This window comes from Phocoena sinus, chromosome X, assembly GCF_008692025.1.
Source record: "Phocoena sinus isolate mPhoSin1 chromosome X, mPhoSin1.pri, whole genome shotgun sequence".
NCBI classification, from domain to species: Eukaryota; Metazoa; Chordata; class Mammalia; order Artiodactyla; family Phocoenidae; genus Phocoena; species Phocoena sinus.
Genome location: NC_045784.1, coordinates 14,889,252 through 14,915,710, shown reverse-complemented (window position 1 = coordinate 14,915,710; position 26,459 = coordinate 14,889,252). Strand labels below are relative to the sequence as shown.

Below are 26,459 nucleotides of genomic sequence, written 5' to 3'. Positions count from 1 at the left end.
GTACTCTATTTACAGATGGATAACTGTGACCCAGAAAGGTTAACTAACTTGCTCAAGGTTAATCAGTTTCTTGGTACAGAGCTGGGTTCTCAACCCAGGCTGTTTGGCTCAAGGGTCTATATTCCTAACCCCCAATAGAAATATAACACAAGTCACATGTGTAATTTAAAATTTCTACTGGCCATATTAAAAAAAAACGAAATAAGTGAAATTAATTTTAGTTTTATATATATTTTTTATTTTATTTATTTTTTTTTTTTTTTGCGGTATGCGGGCCTCTCACTGCTGCGGCCTCTCCCGTTGCGGAGCACAGGCTCCGGGCGCGCAGGCTCAGCGGCCATGGCTCACGGGCCCAGCCGCTCCGCGGCATGTGGGATCTTCCCGGACCGGGGCACGAACCCGTGTCCCCTGCATCAGCAGGCGGACTCTCAACCACTGCGCCACCAGGGAAGCCCTTTAGTGATATATTTTATTGAACCTAATATATCCAGAATATCATCTCAACATGTAATCAGTGTTTTAGAAATTATTAAGATACTTTGTTTTGTATGAAGTCTTCAAAATCTGGTATGTATTTTATACTTGTAACACATCTCATTTTAGATGCTAAATTTTCACTGGAAATACTTGATCTGTATTTAGATTTCCTAAAATTTACAGCTGGAAAAGTAAGTTAACATACTCAAGTTGTTCCAAACATACTTAAAAGTTTTCCAATAACTGATTTGAATAACAGTTTTATTCTTTATTTTTATTTTAAATAAGGTTTTTATTTTAGAATAATTTTACATTTACAGAAAAGTTGCAGGGATGGTACAGAGGTTCCTGTATATAACTCATATGTTTCCCTATTGTTAACATCTTACATTACTGTGGACATTTGTCACAGCCCAAAACACAACACTGATACATTACTATTCACTAAACCCCAGTCTGTATTTGGATTTCACCAGTTTTTCCACTAATGTCCTTATTCTGTTCCAGGACACCACATTGTATTTAATCATGTATCCTTAGTCTCTGCTGGTCTGTGATAGCTTCTCAGACTTTCCTTGTTTCTTGTGACCTTGATAGTTTTGAGGATTACTGGTCAGGTATCTTGAAGAATTTCCCTCAGTGGGGGTTTGGCTGATATTTCCAAATGGGATTTGGAGAGGGAGACCACAGAGGGGAAGTGCCATTCTCATCCCATCATATCAGGGGTACATGCTATCAACGTGAGTTATTACTGGTGATGTTGATCTTGATCACTTGACTGAGGTAGTGTTTGCCATGTTTCTGTGCTTTAAGTTACTTTTTCTCTCCCTTTCTATACACTGTTCCTTGGAAGAAAGTTACTAAGCACAGTCTGTGCTGAAGGATGGTGGGGGAGGGGCAGGGATAAAGCTCCAAGTATCCATTTTATTTTATTTTTTTGAGTTGACACACTATCAAGCAGTATGTCTTATTTATTTATTTATTTATTTATTTTTGGCTGCGTTGGATCTTCGTTGCAGCGTGCAGGCTTTCTCTAGTTGTGGTGAGCGGGGGCTGCTCTTTGTTGTGGTGCACGGGCTTCTCGTTGCGGTGGCTTCTCTTGTTGTGGAGCACGGCCTCTAGGTGCGCGGGCTTCAGTAGTTGTGGCACGTGCGGGCTCGGTAGTTGTGGTTCGCGGGCTCTAGCGCACAGGCTCAGCAGTTGTGGCGCACGGGCCTAGTTGCTCCGTGGCATGTGGGATCTTCCCGGACCAGGGCTCGAACCCGTGTTCCCTGCACTGGCAGGAGAATCCTCAACCACTGCGCCACCAGGGATGTCCCCAAGTATCCATTTTAAATTTAAATTTATTAAGATGAAATAGAAAATTAGCTCCTCAGTCACACCACCCATATTTCAAGTGGCTGAAGAGGGAGCTGATGGGCCTATGTTAGCAGGAAGGAGGAGTGATGAGAGATGAGGGTGACCTAAGCAGAAGTGTTGAAGAACAGAAGGTCAACTCAAAAGATAAGTTGGCTAGAAGAATTAACATAACATGTTGTATGTGTGTGTAGAAAGTGGAGAGGGTAGGAATGGTGAGATGTTCCAGAGAATATACACCCTAACTGCGTGTGCAAATTGAGCCCTGATTTTGGTTCAGAAGTTTGAACTCACAGATCTGAGCTCATGTTTTAACTGTGCCATTTCTTAGCTGTGTGATGATCTTGGGTGAGTCACAAATTCTCTAAGGTTGTTTCCTTATCTGCAAAATGGGAGATGTCCTGAGGATCAAAGGATATGTGTGTTTCGAAGGGCTTCATAGTCTGTACTGTAATTTACACATGGAATCATGTTGTGGGATGGTGTTGGTGGGACGTGAATATTAGCTGTTCTGTTGGAGAATTGAGATGTGTTGGTTCCTCTTTTGCCCCTCCCAACTGCTAGATCCATTCTCTGCCCCTCTCTGCCCTGTTCTGTGCCTCAGGAACTTACGCACTGCATCACCCAGTCTCCTTTGCCACCTGGCATGCAGCTGGGGTTGGCCAGTGGGAGACACCAGCAGGAGATCTGAGTGGTGGGAGAGAGAAGCCAGGGAATTTCTTCCCTGCTCTTTCTGTGCTCTTTCTCTGCTTTGGCATCCTGTGTCTGATAGTATCTGCAACCCTCAGAATTACCTCTTCTACTGGGAGGCCCCTCCTCCGTGGCTCCAACTCCCACCAGGCTTAAGTAACACTATTTCCTTCCCTCGTCCCTTCAGCCCTAGGGTGGCAACAGCTTCCCACTCTTACTGGTTCCAGAGTGCCTTGCCACCTCAGTTTGTTCCCCTAACCCTGCCTCTACTTCAGGGTGTTGTTCCTTCAATTGAGTTTTCTTAATTTAAATCATCTGGTATGAATTCTGTATCCTGCTTGGCCCCTGACTGTGGTGGAGAAACTGGTGAAGAAGAGAATGTCGAGAGTGACATTCAGGGTCAACTGAAGGAGATGAGAGTAATGGAAGGACGAGCAGATTGAATTGGGGATTAATCAGGCTCTGGACCAACACGTTGTCAGTGAAATCAGAGGAGAAAAGGCATTTTGGAGTAAAGTTGTATAGAGAAGCATGGAAGATGCCAGTGGTGTGGGTGAGTTAGAGAACAGAGAGAAAAGAGTTAAAGGCTAAATTGAGGTTTCCATGCCAAGTGCGCCAAGAAGTCAGCCAGACCACAAAAGCCAAAGACACGTGGCCCTCAGCCAAACAGGCGGTACTACCCACAATGACGAAGACATCAAGAGGCCATACTTGGTTTTGAAAAGAGTGTAAATATTGGATTCATACAAGTGTGGTCCTGGTTCCACTACTGACTGGCTGTGTATCCTTGGGATATTTGATTGACCTCTCTGTGCTTATTTTCTCATATGGAAAATGAGGTAGAGTTGCAAGACTTAGATAAATAAAAGTCATTCATTCATAGTCTACAAATATTTTTTGAGCCCCCATTCACGTGCCAGGCACTATTCTAGGCCCAGCCAGTAAATGAGACAGATAAGGTCCCTGCTCTCATGGAACATTCTAGTGAGAACTGACAATGAACAAGTAAATGTTCTTAAGTCGTGTTCCCTGGAAACAGACTGCAATGCAGATGTGCACCCAGGAAGTTTATTATGGATGCTCCTAGGAACAACACTGGAAGGGGAGGGAGGGAAGAGAGACGGCAGAGACTGTCAGGGAGAAGTTGAGCCACCCCCGCAGAAGCTCTGGAACTGGGATAACACTTTGGAGTTGCCCTGAGGCAAGACAAGCATGTCAGCCCTTATACCCCTACTTTGACCAATCATTAAATCCAGGCGGCCCCAGGGAAGAGGTGTGATCAAAGGCCAAGTGGTCACTTCCAAGGGCAATTCTTGGAGGGACACTCAGCTGAGAACACTCAGAAGCCATCACTCCCAAGGCCTGGAGGAATGAAAACTAGTCCAGAAAGGAGGATCCAAAGGGCGCAACACAGCATCCATTACATAAATTAATAACTGAACATGATAATTTCCAGTAGCAATAACTGCTGTGAAGACAACCAAACTGGGTAATGTGGTAGTTCAGGGAGTGGGAGACTTACATTAGATTAGATAGTTAGAGAAAGCTGTGGCTCATCTATAGCTGCTCAATAAGAATCGGTTTCATTGTTTTTCCTTTTGTTTTTTTTGGGAAATATGGACGTCAACCCATCGTGAGAAATACGTGATGCCACTTCTAAATGAGGCAGATTCCTAGGTGCTATGGAGGTTGCAGAAATGTAGAAGACATTATCTCTGCCCCCTAGGAGCTTGCAGTGGAGTTGAGGAAGATAAGGGCTATAGAAAATTAGCAAACAGTACCAGGTGGTATAGCATTAGTGCCAACAAATGGTACAAACCAGGTTAGGAGTGTCCAGATCCTTTAAGCCTAGGTGGAATTTCACAGGTGGAAAAGAGTCTGGAGGGCAGTTTCGGTCAAGAAGAATAACTGGGAGGGGGTGTGGCGTGGGAGGAATTGGGAGATTGGGATTGACACGTATACACTATTGATACTATGTATAAAATAGACAACACATGAGAACCTATTGTATAGCACAGGGAACTCTACTTAATGCACTGTGGTGACCTAAATGGGAAGGAAATCCAAAACAGAGGGGATATATGTACATGTATAGAGGATTCATTTGGCTGTGCTGTAGAAACTAATACAACATTGTAAAGCAACTATACTCCAATAAAAATTAATTTAAAAATAGAAGAATAACTGGAGCAAAAACCCAGGGATCTGGGAATGGGCCTGGGATCTCTGAGTGTTTGATTTGTGGGTTGGGATCGGCAGAGGTAGGCTGTTGTCCTTTCCCTTGGCCTCTGATATTTTTCTAAAGCACTGTCGGGTTTGGCCAAAGTTAGAATGTCACTAAGACAAATTTCTTAGACATATGAGATCTTGCAGTGCTTTGGTGGGTGGTGATTGTGTGGGGTGGGAATGACAGAATGGGACCAGGCGGTTCCAGGAGTTTCTTAATAAGGAGCGAAAGAAGCCTGAGAGTTTAAGTCCAGGCTACTATGAGAATGGTGGTCTGACCCATGGAGGTGGGACTTGCAGGCAAGTGGAGTGTGGGATCAGATTCCTTGAGAGAGGCTGGGAATGAGATGTAATGTTGGAATAATATCTGTAGCGCTAATGTCTTAAAACCAGGAAGGAGGACAGGAGCCCCAAGAGAGAACTTATGAGAAAAGATTGGAGTGCTGGAAGGCTTTGAGAGGCACTTGGAAAATGGATCCTGTATTACGACAAGAGGGACAAAGTTTGATCCTTGAAAATGTATGTTCTGAAGTGTTTTCAGAAGATCAGGTTGGTCACCAAGACTCATAGGCATCAAGAAGAAAGAGAAATGGCGGCAGTTTCAGAGACTTAGCTCTAGTACATTTTCTGTTTTCTCGGTTTGAAAGACTTTGTTGGCAGCATGGGTCTGTGCATTCCAAGGGTTGGAACTTGAACGTTATGTCATTTTTGTTAACCTTTAACCAAGAAGGCAGTCAGGGAGGAGATAAATTATCTGTTCAAGGAGGAATAATGGTTGCATTCAAAGAGAGAATAGGAGATTACTGAGGCACTACTGCGAATGACCCTGCGACCCTTCGCTTCATGAGAGGATTGATGGAGAAAAGGTTCCCCCCACTTTTTCTTTGGGCACTAAGGGTGAAGTCCCAGGAGTACTAAGGAAGGGGTGACAGGACAACGTGAAAAATTAAGCAGGATATGAATCAACTAAACAAGGAGGCATTTATCCAAGACTTCTAAAGCAACGAAAGAAAATGTATTAACCTCCTAATGAAAATACCGTTATCCAATTCATCTTTGGAAACAGCTCTTTGGGTAACTGCTGCATTCACCACTTTAGGAAGTTGCTTAGCAGGATCCAGGATCTTGGGGCTTCATCTGCGAAGCCTACCTGTTATTGGTCAAGAGGCAGTGACGAGGGATTTAGATTAAAAGGAATAGAATTTTGTTCCACAGTTTTGAAGTGTGGTTAGGACAGTGGTTGAAGGTGCTCAGTCAAGTACGTGCTCTAATGGGGTGGACACTAAGAGTTAGTGATCCACGTGGCTAGTTTAGACTCCTCAAAGATCACTAGAGACAGGGAGAATGGAGGCCAGACGACTGAGGAGAAATAGAATGGCAGATTAGTAAGTACTTTAAAAGCGTAACACAGAATAAGGTCAGTACTCTAGGTAACGGCACTGTAGCAACGTCGGTCTCCTGGTTTTGTTATCGCACCAGCATCGCATTAGATGTCACCATTGGAGGAAGCTGGGTGAAGGGTACATGGGACTCTATGTATTGTACTATTGTTACGACTTCCTGTGAGTCTATAATTATTTCAAATAAAATGTTGAAAAGAAGTCTTGCCTGGGTGGGGTAAGGAGAACAGTTCTCATGAACTATAATGAATATTTGTGTGGTTCTTTACAGTGTTTAACGCTTACACATATGTTTTCTCATTCACACCTCCCGACAACAGTGTTAGACGGCAGAGGTGTACTATTATCCCTATTTTATAAGTGAAGAAACTGAGGCTCAGAGAGGTTAAATAATTCACCTATGGGCACAGAGAGCAAATGGCAAAGACAAGGCAAATTCGCCTCTTTGAATTCTGATCGCTATGATTCCTCGAGTCCAAACCCATCTGGCCTAGGTTAGGTCACAAAGGCACAGACCCTGAGACAAGGATTTAAGGACAGGAAGTTTATTTGGGAGGTGATCTGAAGCTCCGGTAGGGAGCAGGGAAGCATGGCAGGAAAGGGTACGTTATGGAGCGTATCGCTTCCGTGGGCAACTGGGGCTCGATCCCACCGGGGAACTCAGGGAGTTATATCCAACTGAGGGGCAAGGAAGCTGGTATATTTACCTCTCAGTCCATTAAGTGTCGAATGAGGGCTGCTTTCATGAGGTGCTTACGCCGTGGCCCCTCTAGATTCCTCTATTCTCAGGCCAAGAGAAAACCTCAGGCAGGGAATCGCAGATACTGCTTGAAGTAGCACACTGTCAGCATATACTGGAGAGGTTAGTGCACAGGGGATGTGGGCAGGGCCCCCACCAACAGTGACTGTCCCTTTACTCAGCATCCATACCATAAACCTGCTGCCATGCAGACCATTTCCTCTCGTCTTAGAATATTCTCTCACCACACACACATCCAGATAGGTTGAAACAAGGGAGGCAGGGGACTTGCCCTGATCTTGTTCGTTGGGCCCAGGAGTTAGCAGCTAAGAGCAGCAAGGTGCCTGCGTGTGCACGGGGACTAGATGTGTGCGTATCTGGGTCTTTGCATATCTTGATTGTTATGCTCCACCAACTTATTCCAGAAGCAAGGCTGAGGAGAAGATATACATGTTGGCGTCCACGGGGTCAGAGGTTAAGTCAAAAGTCAAAGGTTAGTTGGCATTTTCCATTATTACCAGTATAAGCCTGGCCCATCTATTGGGACTTACTTAAAAGGATCTAAAAAGGACCAAAAAGAGCAATTGGCTGAGGGACGGAGTTGCAGATTGTATTTTATTTAGTTTGGTGGATGCTACAGAGGAAGGTAATGGGATTCTGGAGAAATGAGCTAGTTAGACGATCACGTGATTGGAGGGGTAGCAGCGATCAGCCGAGGCCTTTCTCATGGTGACGCCACTCACTGAAGAGTTGATTGGCTCATTCCTGATTCATATGGCGTTTCTTCTCCAGGATACATGCTGATATACTCTTCATCTCTCCAGGCTAATTTAATCATTATGTGTGCACTCTAGAAATTAGTGCCATTTCCCCTACTTGTGCCTGAAATAGACATTTCAGACATTTATAACTCTCAGTCATTTTAATCTAGTCGTTTGCCCAAGTATGTTCCCAATTAGAGCCATTTTGTTCTGTGTTTGATACCATGAAGTAGAACACGTTCTGATCTTTTAAAAAATCTTTTAAATAGCAAAGGTATAGTATGTTTCCCCCTATTATGATAATTCAAAAGCAGCTGATGGAACCTTTCTCAACTGTTCACACAGCCATAAAAATTTGACCATTGAATTAAAATCAAATAAAAATATCCAGGGGATGTAATACCTTGAAATATAGAGCACTTTTTATCTGTAGAAGGCTTCCACAGCTTTAATTCATTATATCCTAACAGGTTTTTTTTCTTATTTAAAAGATGCCGTAAGGTTGTGATACCAAGTCATAAATAATAAAATAGTGTTCGGTTTTGGTTCATGTAACATCGCTTTGTTTCCCAATTTAGCATCAATTCCTTCTAAATCATAGCCATATACATGCATTAATACTAACACATTTCCTATGCCTACATGTAAACAAACATAAAACCACTTTAACCTAGAAAATGCGCTTGGATTTATTCCTATTTTGACTCCAAGCTTCTCTGTGCTCTTCAGACTTCGGGGTTTTGTTTTTTGTTTGTGTCTCTCCCATTTTCTCATCATAAACTGAAAACCACATCCATCCACTGACAGCCTGATGCTTTTCCATCAGGTCTGCCTCCTTTGCAAGGGGCTGGCGATTTAAGAGGGACTGTCTCAATGCTGGAGTCACCAGGAGTCCATTTGTTTCTCAGGTTGAGGACCTAAGGTACAGGTCTGCCTCCCTTTACAAAATAAAAGTTCTCTGACGTCTGAGAATGGAGAGGAACTTAGCGCAAGTAATGCTCACCAGGTATAAGCATCGGGAGAGTTACACGCCTCTGCCAGTAGCATATCAACGTAGAAACTTAGCTGTGGTGGCTTCTCAATGATTTACCACCAAATGGATGCACCTGAATTACTAAACAGAAAATGAATAAAGGATACTCAAATGCAGTGTTAAATGGCAGAGGCTGCAGTACAGCTATGAACAAATAGTAAGCAGTATCAACAGAGCCTGCCATGTAACTTAATTTTAAAAAGTGATTTGTGATGTGATATGACGGTTCTGACTTTGCCAAGAAAGGACGATTCAAAAGCAACCTGACCATCAACCATTGGACTCAATTCATCAAAGAGAGGCCATTTGAACAGTCAAACAGTGCCAGAAGCAAGGTCTTTATCAGTGCCTGAAAATATAGCAATGCCCTCCCAGGAAAGGTGGGTCTTTATCTCAGTGGGACCCAAGTTCTTGGAGAAAGGGATGGGTGAGACCAACTGTGTTCGGGGAAAGTAGAGACTTCACCCTAAGCCCCAGCTTTTGGTTTTTTTGATTTTCTACCTGAGAAGCTATGAGTTCCTGGCGAGCATAGCAGTTTGTCTTAATCCAGAGACACAGGTCCTCTTAAGTTGCCAGCACTTTGCAAAGCCTCTTTATTCTGAATTCTTATAAATTACTTTTCTTTATTGAGGCCAACTTACAGGAGAGTGCACAGTTCAGTGAATGTTTACCTATGTCCACACCTGTGTGACCTCCATCAGATCAAGATACAGAACATTTCCAGAACCCCAGAAAGCTCACTCTTGCCGCCCCTCCCCTCAGCCAGTGCCCCAGGGTAAGCACTGTTCTGACCTATAGCGCCATACAGTGGAATTGCCTGGACCATAGGGTGTATGCACGTTTAGCTTTAATAGGTACTGCCAAAGCTTTTGCAAAAGTATTGAACCAATTTACAATCCTAACCAATCACTTTCTGTTTGCCCAGATTTTCTGCTGTTCGCACTGAAAATGCTGAACCACACTTCTCTTTCTAGTTGCTTGACCTAACCTGTGACAAGTTTTCATTACCCCCTGGGTTCTTAATGGTGTCCAAGCCAGTATGGCTGTCATTTGTCATTTGCTTGTGGTGGCAACAACCAGCAGCTTGAGCAATATGGTGGCCCACTATGATTTCACAGTTACTGTGGGTGTTACTGTGGATTTCATGGTGACTCTTCACAAGACAAAACAAGGTCATCTCAGTAGATCTCAACAAATTGTGATCTGTGGCGTTACCTTATGAGCACCCAAAGCCGGAACTATTCCTTCTGTCTCCCAGGCAAGCAGATGCACAATTCCCAAAAGTCCCCCAAAAGCTGTTTGGAAAACAGTGGATTCTAAAGCCCAGAAGGAGTGGGAGAGGAACCCAGGGGCTTTGCCAATGGAGTGTCATGATTCAGGCCCCATTTGGAATCTAAACCAGCTGATGGTGTCTCTTTACTTTTTGGGGTTTTCTTGTTTTTCAAAATTATAGTTAGGCTCAAAATTTTGCGTTTCAGCTTTTATTCAGTTAGTCTTGGGAAAATGTGTACTTTTAAAGATCTGGGGGCTTCCCTGGTGGCGCAGTGGTTAAGAATCCCCCTGCGAATGCAGGGGACACAGGTTCGAGCCCTGGTCTGGGAAGATCCCACATGCCGCGGAGCAACTAAGCCCGTGCGCCACAAGTACTGAGTCCACGTGCCACAACTACTGAAGCCCGCGTGCCTAGAGCCCGTGCTCTGCAACAAGAGAAGCCACCACAATGAGAAGCCCGTGCACCTCAACGAAGAGCAGACCCCACTCGCCGCAACCAGAGAAAAGCCCGCACGCAGCAACGAAGACCCAACACAGCCAAAAATAAAATAAAATAAAATAATTTAAAAAAAAAGATCTGGGCACAGCTGACAGAGAGTGTGTGACACAAATATTCTGTTTGGTATTCATGTCATAGACTATTAATGCCGTTTGTTCAGAATTTGGTTTTATTTTAAATATTGCTCAGGGAAAAAAAAAAAGAGACAGCAAAACACCAAGTGTAAGTTTATCTGATCCGCTAGAAATGTTACATTTAATCGAATCCTTTTCTAGGGATTTAGAAATGAAATAAATATGTAAATGCCTACCAGAAAACACCTCTGCATTTTCTTGCTGCTGACCCAGCTAAGACTGTACGCCCAATGACAGGAAATGTTATCTGAGGATTGCTTTATAAACATCCAGTGAAAGGGGAAGATGGAAAGGGGAAAACAGATGAAGCAAGACTGGCCAAATATAGATAGTTGTTGAAGCTGAGTGATGGGTCCAGGGGTTCATCATACAATTCTCTCTACATTTGTGGGTTTGAATTTTTCATAATGAAAAAAATTTAAGCTATGTATCAACAATTATAAAAGCAGTCAAGTTAATAATATTGAAGGGGTATAGAGCTGTAGAATAAGCAGAACTTTAAAACTAATTTATGGAAATACGAACATGGACCGGCTATTTGCTGGTGTGAAGGAATTATAATCATGGTATCATGGCTATGTTTTTTAAAGTAATCCTTTTAGGAGTATGTCCTGAAATTTTTGTGAATAAAATGATATGATGTCTGGTTTTTCCTTCAAGATGATATAGGGAGAGGGCAGGAAATGGGCGAGGTTGGCCATGGGTAAATGGTTATTGTTGGTTGACGGGGCTGTGGGGGTTCATATACTGCTTGAGCTACCTTTCTACACATTCAGAAATAAAGCAAAATGTAATTTGTGCCTATGAATTCAGAGAAAACAGATCAGTACTGTGAAATTGCAGAGTTGTTTTTTTCTTCATCCTTAGGGTATAAAGAGCTTAACTTGAAATGAAACCAGCTATTGTATAAAGCACCTCTGAAATTATTCTTTCATTTGGGGAATGCATTAAAACCAATAAAAATTAAAAGTGCAAGTCCAAACAAAAAGGTAATTGTAGGGTTCAGATAAACATCACCCAGTGGACTAACAAATTCCCATGGTTCCAAGGTTACAGTGCAAAGCTGCCTGGGGAGTAGGGCTTCTGGGCCTCTCTGGCATGGCCACTGAATCACCAGTTGACAGGCTGGGTAGGGCAGAGGTGAGACCCAGCTGCCAGATGGTGCTTCCCCAACCCTGCCTGTTCCAGAAATTCACAGACCATTGTATGAGGAATGACCTTTTCTGAACCTGTATCAGAAGCTACAGTCTGGCAAAAGCACTGGCCCGTATGGAAACTATGTGAATGAACAACGGTGCAGTAGTGCAGTGGTTAGGGACACTGGCTCAAAAGCCAGACTCCCTAGGTTTAAATCCAGAGCTGTGTGACTTTGGGTAAGTTATTTAACCTCTCTGTGCATCAGCTTCCTCATCTTTAAAACAGGAGTGATTATAACAGTGCTCCATCCCATGGGGTTATTGTGAGGCATAACCAAGGTCAAGCTCTTAGGACAGTGCCTGTTATGTGGGAAGTGCTTCACAAATGATAGGCATCATTATCATTATTTGTAAGTGGATCTGTCCTAAAACATCCTTGAATTGTGATCTCTTTTCCCATAGAACAGCAGGCAAGTGCTCAAACAACTAACAGCCATGCCTCCCGTTCTTTTTACCCACATAGCCCCAGCCAGAGAGGAAGGACTGCATACTGCAAGGAACTCTGGGAGTATAGTCTGAAGGAGTCCTCTTCCAAGTACAAATCTCTTTAAAGTTTAATGTTTTCCCTTAAAATCCCCACAGATTTTTGCATCCTGCACCATAATATAGCAGAATTGAGAGTCAGGAGAGATGCTTCGTGTTCAGCCCATGGCTTTCCTGGTCCTCTTGATACGCCTCTCAGTTCGAGAAGCTGAGACATTTAGAGCCATTTGATTTAGCTAATTTCCCAGATCCTCCTCCCAGACATCTGGTGTACTTTCTATCAGCTTCTCCTTAGTACCACCTTCCATCCTCCGTAGGGCACTGCCTAGCGTTTTACCTGATGGCCTTTTATGGTCAGGGTACTGGGTCGCATCTCCTCCTGTCCTGGTTTTCACTGCCTCCTCTGTGACTGTTGACTCAGTCCTTTTTGAAACTCACTGAGTTGGTTTCTGGGACATCACTGGCTTCAGGATCTTCTTCTACTGCTCTGGCCACTCCTTCTCCATCTCTTTTGCAGGGCTGTCTTTTTCTATTCATCCCCCAAGTGTCATGCTCTGAGTTACAGGCCTTGGCTCAGAAATAGACATGTAACCCCCAGTGTACCAATCATAGCCTTCACTGAGACTTTTCCACTGGAACTATCAGAAGAACCAAACCAAAACAAAACAAAAGCAAACTTCTGCTGAATTGTTGAATGAATATATGTGAATTGGGGACTTTGGGGTTGCCAGGGGCCATCAAGCCCAAGAAAGTCCAAGAGAGGAAAAAAGAAGACAGAAATCCAATACTGTCATTTAAACCTTTGGATCCAGCTATCCTTGAAGCTGGAGAAACAACCCTGACCTTTTTGGTGTCCTCAGCCAATGAATTCCCTTACTTGGATTTTTGTTGTTGTTTTCTTGGTTTTCTGTTTTTGGGTTTTGTTTTTTTTTTGTCACATACAACTACCCATATGCTCATGACTCCCAAATCTACATCTGTGGCCAAGGCTTGTCTCCTGAGCAACAGACTCATAGAAATAACATGCAGTTAACCAACCCTCACACAGATGTCCCACAAGGACATCTGAAACATAACATGTTATTTGCTAAATATGGCAACCCTAATCACACTATAAATTTATATTTGTTAATGTTTTAAAATCTTCCACCAGAATGTAAACTCTATGAGGACAGGAACTTTGCTTGTTTGTTCACTCTTGTGTCTCCAGCACCTAGAGGAACACACACACAGTAGATATTCAATAAATATTTGTTGATTGAATGAATGAGTCAGTAAATGAATGAAAGCTAGGAATTTTCCTTGACTCCTGTCGTAATATCATCTACCACACTCAATCAGTTACTAAGTTCTATAGATTTTGACTCATGAATATCTCAAATCTCATATCTGATCCTGTCACTGTACCCTACTGCTTACTTCAAGCCCATGTTGCTTCTTGCCTAGAAAATGGGAAGTCTCCTAATTCCTATTCCTGGCTCCAGCCACCCTCTACATAATTACCAGGCTCTTTCTAAATTAGAAATCAACTGCTCTGGGCCTCTGCTTTAAATACATCAGTGATGCTGCAGAGTTTTTCTGGCTCAAATCTTGGCTCCTGCCTCCCTTTCCAGACTCATCTCCTGGCTCTTTCTTCATACAGCTAATGCCTAAGGAAGAGGGAATCACTTGGGCTCTCCCAAATTCATTCGCACATTTCCTGCCTCTGCATCTTTGCACGTGCTGTGGTCTCCTCCCATGCTCCCCTTTTCACCCTCTTGATTATCCTGCAAAATTCATGTCCTGTCCTTCAGAAAGCCTTCTCTGGTCTCTGTCTCCCCGTTCTGATTTAGAAGTCCCTCCTCCATGTTCACAAAGCTCCCTGTACACCGCTTTGTCTACCAAAGCACTTATGTGGCGCAGACTATTTTAGTGCTAACTAGTATCCATATTTTACTTTTTTCCTCTTGGGCTCACAGCTGGACTACATTTCCCAGCATGCTTTGCAGTCAGGGGTGGCCATGTGACTGAGTCCTGACCAATGGAATGTTGATGGAAGTGATGTGCACCAATTCCCATGAATGGGCCTGGCCCATTAAAACCTCTCACATGTGGTCCTCCTTCTCTTTCCCCTCAGCTGAGTAGAGAGGACTCAGAATGTTTGGGAAGGAGGAGCCTCAAGGTGGATGGAGACACCGCACAGTTCTGCAACTTGGGCTACCTTGGGGTCAAAACCAGGAAATAAAAGAGGAAAAACAGCAACAACAAGAAATTCAACATAGTACTGACTTCTTGAAGTTTTATTTCCCTCTCCAATCTGCCTGCTATTATTTTATTTTCCAAGTCCTCAGTGAACTGTGGTCGTAGTTATTTTTGTCTCCTGTCTAGAGCTTCCAGTTGTAATCAGTGGGGCAGATAGGATGTAGAGGGCTTATCCATCTTGGCCAGCACCCCACCCCCCTTCTTCTTGTTTCTGTATCCAAATTTCTGTTTGAATACCTGGTTCATATTTGGGACCTTAACAGTGGTTTGCTTGGTGGACTTTTAAATTATCCAGATTCATAAAATCAACTATGGCATGCTCTTAGCAGAACAGTATTTCTTATTCTGCGCTTTACAATTTATACAGGTGTGAAAATGTTTGAAACGGTTCTCAGGAGAACTACAGATGTGATTAAGGGTGGAAAGTAGATGCTCCAAAGAGAGGTTACACTATGTGGTATTGATATTAACTTTCCTGGTGGAAGAAGAATAAGTAGTGGTAATTTTACATATAGATCTTCAAATTAATAAAGGAAGGAAACTTGCAGATCACTCTTTTGTAAACTGTGGCTTGTTTCTTCTACCTTATATATGTATTTTAAGCAGAGATAAGAGTTCTGTACTCATATGTATGTGCAAATGGAGAATCTAATTTGTAAATTTTTGATTCCCTAAAAAATAACATTTACAACTCTTTATTGTTGTTTATTATAAACAAATATATCACTCAGTTAACACATATTTGTTAAGACCTTCTACATGCAACGCTCAACGAGGGTTAAAAGAAGCATAAGAGTGAACTCCTGATTAAAAGAATAATGAGAAAGTCCCAGTGATGAGAACTTGACATTTTACAAAACACTTTTATTCTTCTTATCTAATTTTTTCCCAGCGAGGTGGGTTTTAGTCCCATTTAAGAGAGTCTACAGAGGCTCAGAGAGCTTGAGGAATCTGTCCGTGATCACATAAGGGCAGAATTGAATCTTCTACCCAGGTCTTCTGGTTCCAGTTTCTGTTCCCTTGTCATTATATCTCAGTCTAGCTGGGGAATAAAATATACCATCCACAAACAGTTATCCAATGGTTCAAGGCAGGCTATGACACATGCCAGTGGAATGATCAAATATAGCAGGGAGCACACTTTCCTACCTCCCCTTCCTAACTCTTGTTAAGGAAGGCAGCATTCTAGAAAGGATACCGTTAACCTGATTGGTTAACGTTGAGCACTAAACTCGTAGTTGCAAATGTTCTTACCAATCCCAGTGAGGTTATCTTATTCAGGATACAATAAATAAAGAGTGCCAAGAAAAGACTGAGAGAATACCTAAAGCCCAAACTGTGAGAATTAGGCACCTTTAAGTCAAAGTGTGTATATAGAAAACTACAAATAGTATACAAGGTGGTTCCATATTCACTTTCAATCCTTCCGCACCAAGGAACTATGGAAAGCTTTAGCTAATCATTTTTTTCTTTGTAAGTAATTATGTATATTTTAAAATTTTAGAAATCAAATTAAAGATGTGCCAGAAGAAAACTAGTCTAGGGTGAGAGTCAGGAAGTTGAGGATTGCCTGGAAAGGGGCATAAGGGGCGATTTGGGGGCGATGGAAATTTGCTTTAGCTTGTTTTCAGTTGTGGGTGCTCACATGTCTACAGTTCATAGGAAAGCAACCCTTAAGATCTGTGTATTTTATTTCTTATTAACTACACTTCAGTTTTTAAAATGTGGAAAAGAGTGTACAGTTTCTCAAAATTCTTTTAAGGGTATGTTAGCAAGAAGTTTAATAACCATTGTTCTAGGCATATGTGGAATAAATCTCTCTTCTTTCAAGATTCTTACTCTTTCTTTAGGTGTCTCAGAACCATGTAGCTTGACTGTAAGATAAAGTCGTCAGTAGCATGTCACATTATTTATGTTTTTTGATTATTACCTTTAGTGTTTTTCTCATAGCCACCTTGGATTTTTATGCCTAAGGACATTCTCCTGCGGAATAGAAGAGAAGTGTGGGGAGTAAAATTAACTAGGGAAAAGGTTAACCTTCATTGTATATATGTGCCACATCTTCTTTATCCATTCATCCGATGATGGACATTTAGGTTGTTTCCATCTCCTGGCTATTGTAAATAGAGATGCAATGAACATTTTGGTACATGACTCTTTTTGAATTATGGTTTTCTCAGGGTGTATGTCCAGTAGTGTAGTGAGGTGGATAGACCTAGAGTCTATCATACAGAGTGAAGTAAGTCAGAAAGAGAAAAACAAATACCATATGCTAACACATATATATGGAATCTAAGAAAAAAAAAAAGGTCATGAAGAACCTAGGGGTAAGACGGGAATAAAGACACAGACCTACTAGAGAATGGACATGAGGATATGGGAAAGGGGAAGGGTAAGCTGTGACAAAGTGAGAGAGTGGCATGGACATATATACACTACCAAACGTAAAATAGATAGCTAGTGGGAAGCAGCCGCATGGCACAGGGATATCGGCTCGGTGCTTTGTGACCGCCTGGAGGGGTGGGATAGGGAGGGTGGGAGGGAGGGAGACGCAAGAGGGAAGAGATATGGGAACATATATATATGTATAACTGATTCACTTTGTTATAAAGCAGAAACTAACACACCATTGTAAAGCAATTATACTCCAGTAAAGATGTTAAAAAAAAAAGGTTAATCTTCAGAGAGTTTGGTCAATGAATGTATTTTCCCATTTATCTTTGTAATTGCTCCCCCCCCAGAACCTTTTTTTGAAGAACAACGTAGTAATTAAAGTAACTTTTCATGTAAATGGAGTCCACAGATTGATCATCTAGTTTTAAAGAATTGCTCTTGAATTCCGTATGAATTTAGAAAAGAAAATGCATGAATTGCATGAACCAATGAACGATGGATGATGCCCCACGTCACACTGAGTGGAGATGCTCAGTACCGATGATTTTATCCTGACCTGGCCCTGATAATCATTTCTCTGCAACTCACCAATTCAGCTTGGCCATAAAATCTTAATAACCGGCGGAATCTTCTTGCAAAGAGGGCATGACGCCCCAGGCTTCTTTAATCTCCTGGTGCTGTGACAAGTGACAAGGTGGCCTGTGCTTCCATGAATAATATTCCCATCTCATGGGTGCTTCTCACCCATGCTACACGGCTTCAAGAGATTGCTGTCTGCTACGAAGGGCCGCCTGATTGTTCTCCTGTGCTTGAGATGGTTGGTCTGTGAGCTTTCAGACCTGTGAGCCAGATCCGAGAATTCCTCTGAGCTACAGAGATCAAAAAGTCTTGTGTTGGGCTTCCCTGGTGGCGCAGTGGTTGAGAGTCCTCCTGCCGATGCCAGGGGACACGGGTTCGTGCCCCAGTCCGGGAAGATCCCACATGCCGCGGAGCGGCTGGGCCCGTGAGCCATGGCCGCTGAGCCTGCGCGTCCGGAGCCTGTGCTCCACAACGGGAGAGGCCACAGCAGCGAGAGGCCCACGTACCACAAAAAAAGGAAAAAAAAAAAAAAAAGTCTTGTGTTGTTCTTCCCTTTTTATAAGATCTTAGGCCGAAATGGTTCTTTGGCAATAAGGGACATCAATTCCTTCATTTTCCTTCTTTTCAGGTGGGGCAGTGATAACAGGAATGAAGAGCTAATGGGTTCGCTCGGCACAGTTTGAATACTGATCTTTCCTCAGGGCCCAGCATGGAAACACCTCTCGTTTGAAGAGTTTGATTTCTTGTACTCAGTAACACTGCCGCGCATCCTCAGAAGCAACTTCTCCATCAGTGTCAGTACATAGGATGTAGCGTCCCCACGGTCATTTTTTTCTATTTCCATTACCTTTTGTCACTTCCATTCCTTTTTTTTTTTTTTTACCTGTTTGATCTGTATTAGCAGCTTCCACTTTTATTCCAGCATTTAACTGCTCTAATGCTGACTCATTCAAAATCCACATGTCATCCTGAGTGCCTAAAACAATGTAGGACATATCTCCCTCTCTAGGATTTCCGCATGTATGTGGTAAGGTCGGCAGCATAGGGATACCAACCTCTTCGGTTCTTTCCCTGGTGTTGGAACTTTCCTCTGCATGTTGCTTCAGTTGGTCTTGGCTTGGAATATCCACGCTGTAGCCCTGGAGTGGTGGTGACAGGATTCCTTCTTAGCTTGTCATAGAAAGGACTTGGATATTTCACAGAGAAGTGCTGATGTCCAAGTAGTTCTCCTGAAAGATCTCCACCACAGGATCCCTCCGCCAGTATACGCTGACCTGTATATTGCCTGACCACTTGCACAGTGCACGTGTCACCTTTGTACCTGCCACCTGCAAAATCCTCAGAAGTGGCAGCTTTATTGTACCTGTTGTACACAAAAATCAGTCTGATCGATTTGGTCTGGGGAGAGCCTGCAAGCACCATCAGATGTTCAACCCTGGATGGACGTGGAAAATGCTGTCATTTTGGCACTGAGGAAGTTGCAGTCCGTTGACCCGAATGGCCAGCTACTCCGTGGATTGCTTGCTGTACCTCCACTGCATCTGGAGGGCGTCGGTAACGGGTCCAAAGGCTTCAGCAGTATTTCCAAACAGTGAGCAGCTGAGGAGTTTTAAGAGACACTTTCTTCCCTGAGACAATCTCTGTGCTCTTCTGTTCTGGGTTGAATGGCATCCGCCCCCCCCAATTCATGTCCACCTGGAACCTCAGAATGTGACCTTATTTGGAAATAGGGTCTCTGCAGATGTAATTAAAGATGAATCCATCCATACTGGACCAGGGTGGGCCCTGAGGCAATGAGTGGTGTCCTTTTAAGGAGAGGAGAGGACACAGAGAGACACAGAGTGGAAGGCCATGTGATGATGGAGGCAGAGATGGGGTGATGTGTCTGTAAGCCAAGGAACATGGAGGACTGCTGGCGACCACCAAGTAGCCAGAAAGAGGCAAAGAAGGATCCTTCCCTAGAGCCTCCAAAGGGAGCATGACCCTGCCGACAATGTGAGCTTGGACTTCTGGTCTCCAGAACTGTGAAAGAACACATTTCTGTTGTTTAAAGCCACCCGGTTTGTAGTACTTTGTTGCAGCAGCCACGGAAAACAAATATCTTTTCGTTCACTGTCCACACTCCGTATCATTTGCAAATTCTTCTCTAAGTCCCACAGCAGCAAGAAGAATCTCAGTGTTGTGGTTCAGTGTGGTGATTCCGAAGCCAGATTATTTGGGTTTGAATCTTGACACTACCATTCATTAGCTATGTGACCTTGAAACTTAGCCCACTGCTCTGTGCCTCAGTTTTTCTGACCTGTAAAATGGGAGTTAAATGAATGAGTAATGTTAAGGGCTTAGAATAGTGCCTGGCACATAGGAAACGCTAGCATGTGTTTGTTATACGAAGAGAAAAATGTCTGTTGGACTGAAATGGCCACATGGAAATGGGAATGGTTCCATAGAAGAAGAGCTAGGACATGAGCTTGAACTTCAGAAATTAGGTAAGGTTGGTCAGAGGCCACCCAGTTGGGAGAAACAGTGTGAGCAAAGGCTTACTGGAAGTGTGAGGCAACGGGGCAGCAAGACTCGATTAGAACAGGATTTCTCACCCTTTTCTCCATGGTGGTCAGTGGCGAATCTTAGAATATTTGCATACACGTGGGGTCAGTGAGGCTGCTTGCAGCTGGACCCTGGAGGTCGCTGACCAAGTTCCTGAGAGCTAAGGGGAGACAATACCTTGGCACATCTGAAACCCATTCCCAGCACCTGTGGGAAGCTCAGGACTTGAGCAGCACTTCCCAAACTCGAATGTGCATTAAGGTGCAGATTTTGACTCAGTTGGTGTTGGGTGGGGCCTGAGAGTCTGCATTTCTAACAAGCAGGGGGATGCAGAGGCTTCTGGTCTAAGGACCACCGCTACTCCAGAGGTGGTCCATGTACCAGCAGCATCAGCAAACCCTGGGAGCTGGTTAGAAATGCTGACTTTCTGGTCCAGTCACCCCACCCCAAGCCTACTGAATCAGAATCTGAATTTTAATCAGGTCCTTAGCTGATTAATTTTCACATTAGCATTTGAGAAGCGCCAAATTAGAGGACTGGGCTTGGCGGTAGCCCAGCTTGCTAGAGGGGAGGACCTAGCCACCTCGGTTCTCAGACCCAGCCACACAGTAGATCCTTGTGGGCGGCTTTGAAAAATCCTGAGGTCGAGATCAGAATGACTTAGTTAAATCGAAATCTCTGTGAGTGGGGCCCCGGGGAATGAGTATTATTTTTCAGACTCCTTGCGTGACTTTAATGTGCGCTCAGGGTTCAAGAACCACCAGGCTAGGGAAAAACCCCTAAGCAGGGCTGAAGAGAGACTGAGGCCATGCAGAGTTCTTGCCAAGGTTCAAAGTCCTTTTCCCAGCAGAGCACAGCAGCTTGAAGGCGTGGATTCTGGAGCAACGAGGGCCTGCCTGGGTTCAAATCCTGCCACTTGCCAGCTGTGTGATGGGCAAGGTACTTAACCTCTCTTTGCCTCTGTTTCTTTACAATGGGGATGATAATAATAGTAACTGTGCCACAAGGTATTTGTGAGGATTAAATGAGTTAGGAGGTAAAGTGCTCATTACACTGGTTGGCACACAGTCAGTGCTATGGAAGTGTTTGTTTATTTAAATACACGTTTTATTCTTTCTGATGCGGAATTGTGGAAGGTTTCTCAGTTTCCTGTTTCCCTACCCCATCCTTGGTGCTAGGTTCTTGGGCAGCAGTCACACCTCTAATTGGGCGCTCAATAAATGTTTGAGGAATGCATGACGGAATGGTTACAATGCCCCCTTGTGTATTCAGTGGGAAGAAATAACAAAACATACAGTTGTTTTTCAAGGAACCTCCATACTGTTCTCCATAGTGGCTGTAGCAATGTACATTCCCACCAGCAGTGCAAGAGTGTTCCCTTTTCTCCACACCCTCTCCAGCATTTATTGTTTGTAGATTTTTCGATGATGGCCATTCTGACCGGTGTGAGATGATATCTCATTGTAGTTTTGCTTTGCATTTCTCTAATGATTAGTGATGTCGAGCATCCTTTCATGTGTTTGTTGGCAATCTGTATATCTTCTCTGGAGAAATGTCTATTTAGGTCTTCTGCCCATTTTTGGATTGGGTTGTTTGTTTTTTTGTTATTGAGCTGCATGAGCTGCTTGTAAATTTTGGAGATTAGTCCTTTGTCAGTTACTTCATTTGCAAATATTTTCTCCCATTCTGAGGGTTGTCTTTTGGTCTTGTTTATGGTTTCCTTTGCTGTGCAAAAGCTTTGAAGTTTCATTAGGTCCCATTTGTTTATTTCTGTTTTTATTTCCATTTCTCTAGGACGTGGGTCAAAACGGATCTTGCTGTGATTTATGTCATAGAGTGTACTGCCTATGTTTTCCTCTAAGAGTTTGATAGTTTCTGGCCTTACATTTAGGTCTGTAATCCATTTTGAGTTTATTTTTGTGTATGGTGTTAGGGAGTGTTCTAATCTCATACTTTTACATGTACCTGTCCAGTTTTCCCAGCAATCCCACTACTGGGCATATACCCTGAGAAAACCATAATTCAAAAAGAGTCATGTACCAAAATGTTCATTGCAGCTCTATTTACAATAGCCAGGACATGGAAGCAACCTAAGTGTCCATCATCGGATGAATGGATAAAGCAGATGTGGCACATATATACAATGGAATACTACTCAGCCATAAAAAGGAACGAAATTGAGTTATTTGTAGTGAGGTGAATGGACCTAGAGTCTGTCCTACAGAGTGAAGTATGTCAGGAAGAGAAAGACAAATACCGTATGCTAACACATATATATGGAATCTAAGAAAGAAAAAAAAGGTCATGAAGAACCTAGGGGTAAGACGGGAATAAAGACACAGACCTACTAGAGAACGGACTTGAGGATATGGGGAGGGGGAAGGGTAAGCTGTGACAAAGTGAGAGAGTGGCATGGACATACATACACTACCAAACGTAAAATAGATACCTAGTGGGAAGCAGCCGCGTGGCACAGGGAGATCAGCTCGGTGCTTTGTGACAGCCTGGAGGGGTGGGATAGGGAGGGTGGGAGGGAGGGAGACGCAAGAGGGAAGAGATAAGGGAACATATGTATATGTATAACTGATTCACTTTGTTATAAAGCAGAATCTAACACACCATTGTAAAGCAATTAGACTCCAATGAAGATGTAAAAAATAAACCGAAACATACAGTTGGTTCTCCATACTAGTATGGACAGTGTGACCAACTGTTCCGGTTTGCCCAGGAAAGAGAGGATTCCCTGGGCATGGGACTTATGGTCGTAAAACTGGTGAAGTCTGGGGAAAACTGGGACAAGTTGGTCACCCTCAGTATGGGTACCACCCAGATGTCCATTTCCTCAAAATACCGTTTGCAGGTAAGCATAAGGAGAGACTCCCAAGGCTAGCTCATTTATGTGCACGCAACCAAGGCAATGGCAGTTCACTTCCTGGCCATTTGTGTGTGTGCGTGTGTGTGTGCGCGTGTGCGCGCGTGTGCGTGCATGAACGTACCCACATACACACACGTACACCAGTAATCATAGTAGCCAGGATATAATCACAGTGTGACACATGCTGTGTGCTGCGGTGAGCAGTTCACATGCTTAACAGGGGGCATCAGTTGGCCTAGTTCAAATCCCGGTTATGCCAGGCAATGGTTTTGTGGTGATGGGCATGATTCTTAGCCTCTCTGTGCCTCAGTTTCTCCATCTGCAAAATAGAGAGAATACTATTACTCACCTTTCAGAGTTGTTAGAGTAGATGTGTTCATCCATGTGAAGCGTTTAGCGGAGCGCTGGGCACTTCCTAAATTTGATCGATGTTAGAGATTATTACTATTGCTATCATTAACAGTACCAGGCAAACTGCATCCCTCCTCTGCTTCTGTCCCTTTCTCACCTCCCAATTTCTTCCCTTTGCTGTGAGCCCACAGCATCCTGCCTTCTGTTTCCTCCCCCTGCTCTCTCCCTCCGCCACCAGAGGGGCCATCAACACTTTTACGCTGCTTGGATGAACAGAGCCCCCAGTCCATGCTCAGACACACAACTGGACACAGCCTTATGTTGTATGCCACTACAGCATTATGAATCTGTGTTAAGCCTCATTAAATGAATATAGAAAACCAGTACACCATATTTTTCTCCTTTGGTTGGCAGATCAGTTAAGGAATCGATGGCAGTGGATGCGAACTTCAGCAGACATGTGGTGAGTTCTGTCCCTACAACCTTAAAGACGAGATGGAGAATCATAAGCCGATCACTATTAAAATTAAGTTATTAATGTGTAAAGAACGAGCAAGAGTGCTAGGTAGTGTAGGTTTCTGGTAGAGCAGTAAGACGTTTCTCAATCTTATCCCGTTCACTGTTTCTCACCCATAATTTGGATGAAAGTATAGAAGATACACATCAGATATGCAGGAGATTAGAAAAATAACAAATACTTTTAATGGAGTGTAGGGATGTGAAAATATCAGGACCCTTGAAGCAATGGGTGAGATATAACCAGATGAAATTATCATGGATAAATGTAAATCTTGTATGAGGGTCCAAATAAAACCCCACTTGGACGTATGTAAATTAATACATATTATTACATTATATATCATGTAATTAAAACATTAATTTTTGAGTTATTGTATTATAGTTATTATATTACTGTAGTGTTAATATATTATATATAATTATATAATGAATAATATAATGACATATATTACTATATATATATATAGTTTATGATATTGCATATCCTCTGGACCCAGAAGTTCTACTTCTAGGAATTTATCCTAAAGAAAAATTATATGTGTGTGTGGGTGGAGGGAATGGTAAAGAGAAAGCCTAGAAATAAAGTCAGTGCAGAACTAATAATACTATTAAAAAATTGGACAGTAGCCTAAATACATGTTAGTGGGGATTGGTAACTAAATTGTTGTAAATGTAAACAAAAGAAAATGAGGCAGTTCTTAAAAATTGTGCTTTACCAACAGTATTTCTCCACCTGCAATCCGAAAACTTTATGCATTAGAGTTTTCTGGGATACTGGTTAAACATACAGGTTCCTAGGCCCTCCCCAGAGTACTAAATGAGTGTCTTTGGGGGAGGATCCAGGGAAATACTTTATTAACCAGTGCCCTCAGATAATTCCAATACACACTTAGAGTCTGAGAATTACTGTAGAAAAGAACATTTAGTGGAATAAGAAAGTGTTCATGATATAAGTGACAAAACAAGTTCCAAAACAGGGTGATCCCTTTTATGTAAAAATACTTATTTGTATAGAAGAAATTATGGAAGGATAAAAGCCAAAATGATAACCATGATTAATTTAATGTTCTATGGCATTAGTAGAAAGACGGTGTGCTGATGGAGAGTTCCACTTTATTCTGCACTTGTCGTATAATACCTGGAATGTTCCATTTGAGGAGGTAAAATCTGTTTAGATTAAGATAGTATTGGATGTAAGGACAACAGAGAGGAGGAGTCAAAGATGGATCCAAAGTTTGGAAGAATGGTCATGCATCAATGGAGCAAGGGCGTCGCAAAGAGAAGCTGGTTTAGGGAAGAAAGATGAGTTGGTTTTGAACATGGCAGGTTTGAGGTACTGGTGGCACATCCATCAGGAAACAATCAAAAGGCAGTTGGAATTCTGGGTCTAGAATTCAAGAAATTGAGTGGGGCTAGAGATGTAGATTTAAAGACAATAAAAGTTGTAGGAGTGGATTAATCAAGGAGGAAGATTAAATAGAGATAGAAGTGGCTAGAGATCAGCTCCCTAGAAGATGCCTTTGATTAGTGGAAAGGAAAGGAAGAAAAGCCAGTAAAGGAATAAAAGAGAACATGGTCTGAAAGGTAATGGGTGAACCAGTAAGATCCAACGTCACCAACCATCCCTCAGAGGAAAGAGTTTCAGGGAGGAGGAGAAGGTCAAAGAGGATGAAGACAAAGAGTTGGCCACTGGACTGGACAACTGGATAGTGAGGACCTTCTGCAGAGTTGTTTTGGAGAGTGGTGGCATCTGTAGCCAGGTGGCAAGGAGTTAAGGAACAATCAAGTGGTAAGGAAGGCCCAAGAGCTGGTGCAGTCATTGCTGTGTTTTTAGGGCATGTAGTAGCCTCTCCCATTGTGGAGAAATGATCTCATGGTTTTCATGCTCCTTTCAAGATGAAGCTGGGACCATTTCCCCCAGCATTCTTTCTCCCAGAAAAACTGAACTGGAATTTGGGTTGTTTGTCCTTTCATGGAACTTTCAGTCACTAGGTGCAGTATCATTTTTTTGAGAGGTAATTTGTATTTCCCCTCCCTGCATTTTTCCATTTCTTTCCCCACTCTTCTTTCTTGTCCTGGTGGAGGTTTTGGGCTGGACAAAGGGTAGAAGTTACTTACATTTTCCTTCCTGGCATTTGTTTCAAAAAACCTGGGTCCCTCCAGGTAATTGTAATGGTGTCCTAGAGTATGAGACAAGAGAGAGAATATTTTTGAGGAGAACAAGAAGTATTTCCCTAAGACTGGAAAGAAATTCCTCTGACTTGGAACAGGAAAGGTGTCTGAAAGCCTGGCGAGCCACAGATCCCTATAGTCTTCATCCTGACTGTACCAGGAGAGCAGGCCAATTTTAGACAATAGAGCTGAGGGAGGGAGGACCAAGGCCTAGGCTCCCAGCCAACCAGGGATTCCCCAGCCCCCAGCACAGACAAGAACCTGCAGTCTGGGGAGCTGAAGGGGCCCTGTGGGCTGGGTCTTTGACATCTTGATGATACCTCTGTACCTCCTTGAGATTCAGAAGGTCACCCTGATATCTTAGCACTTTCTGAGACCCAGAACCTTGACACCCCGGAAGAGTGGGGGAAGAGCCCTCAAGAATGTTTGGGATTGAATTTCCTGCTTGGCAGGACAGGGCTGGTCTCTTTATTAGAAAATAAAGACATACAGTGTTTCTTGCTCACCTAAGTTTGTGC

The 26,459-nt window shown here is 43.1% G+C and overlaps 1 protein-coding gene and 1 pseudogene across 1 annotated transcript in view; one reads left to right on the top strand and one right to left on the bottom strand.

Annotated features, from left to right (window-relative positions):
• RAI2 (retinoic acid induced 2) overlaps window positions 1-26,459 on the top strand; it is a 155,509-nt gene that overhangs the window by 4,396 nt on the left and 124,654 nt on the right. The window contains exon 2 of the mRNA XM_032620937.1: window positions 23,665-23,713. The gene's annotated coding sequence lies outside the window, so the exon portion shown is untranslated. The remainder of the gene's footprint in view (window positions 1-23,664; window positions 23,714-26,459) is intronic.
• LOC116747781 lies at window positions 16,477-18,942 on the bottom strand (annotated as a pseudogene).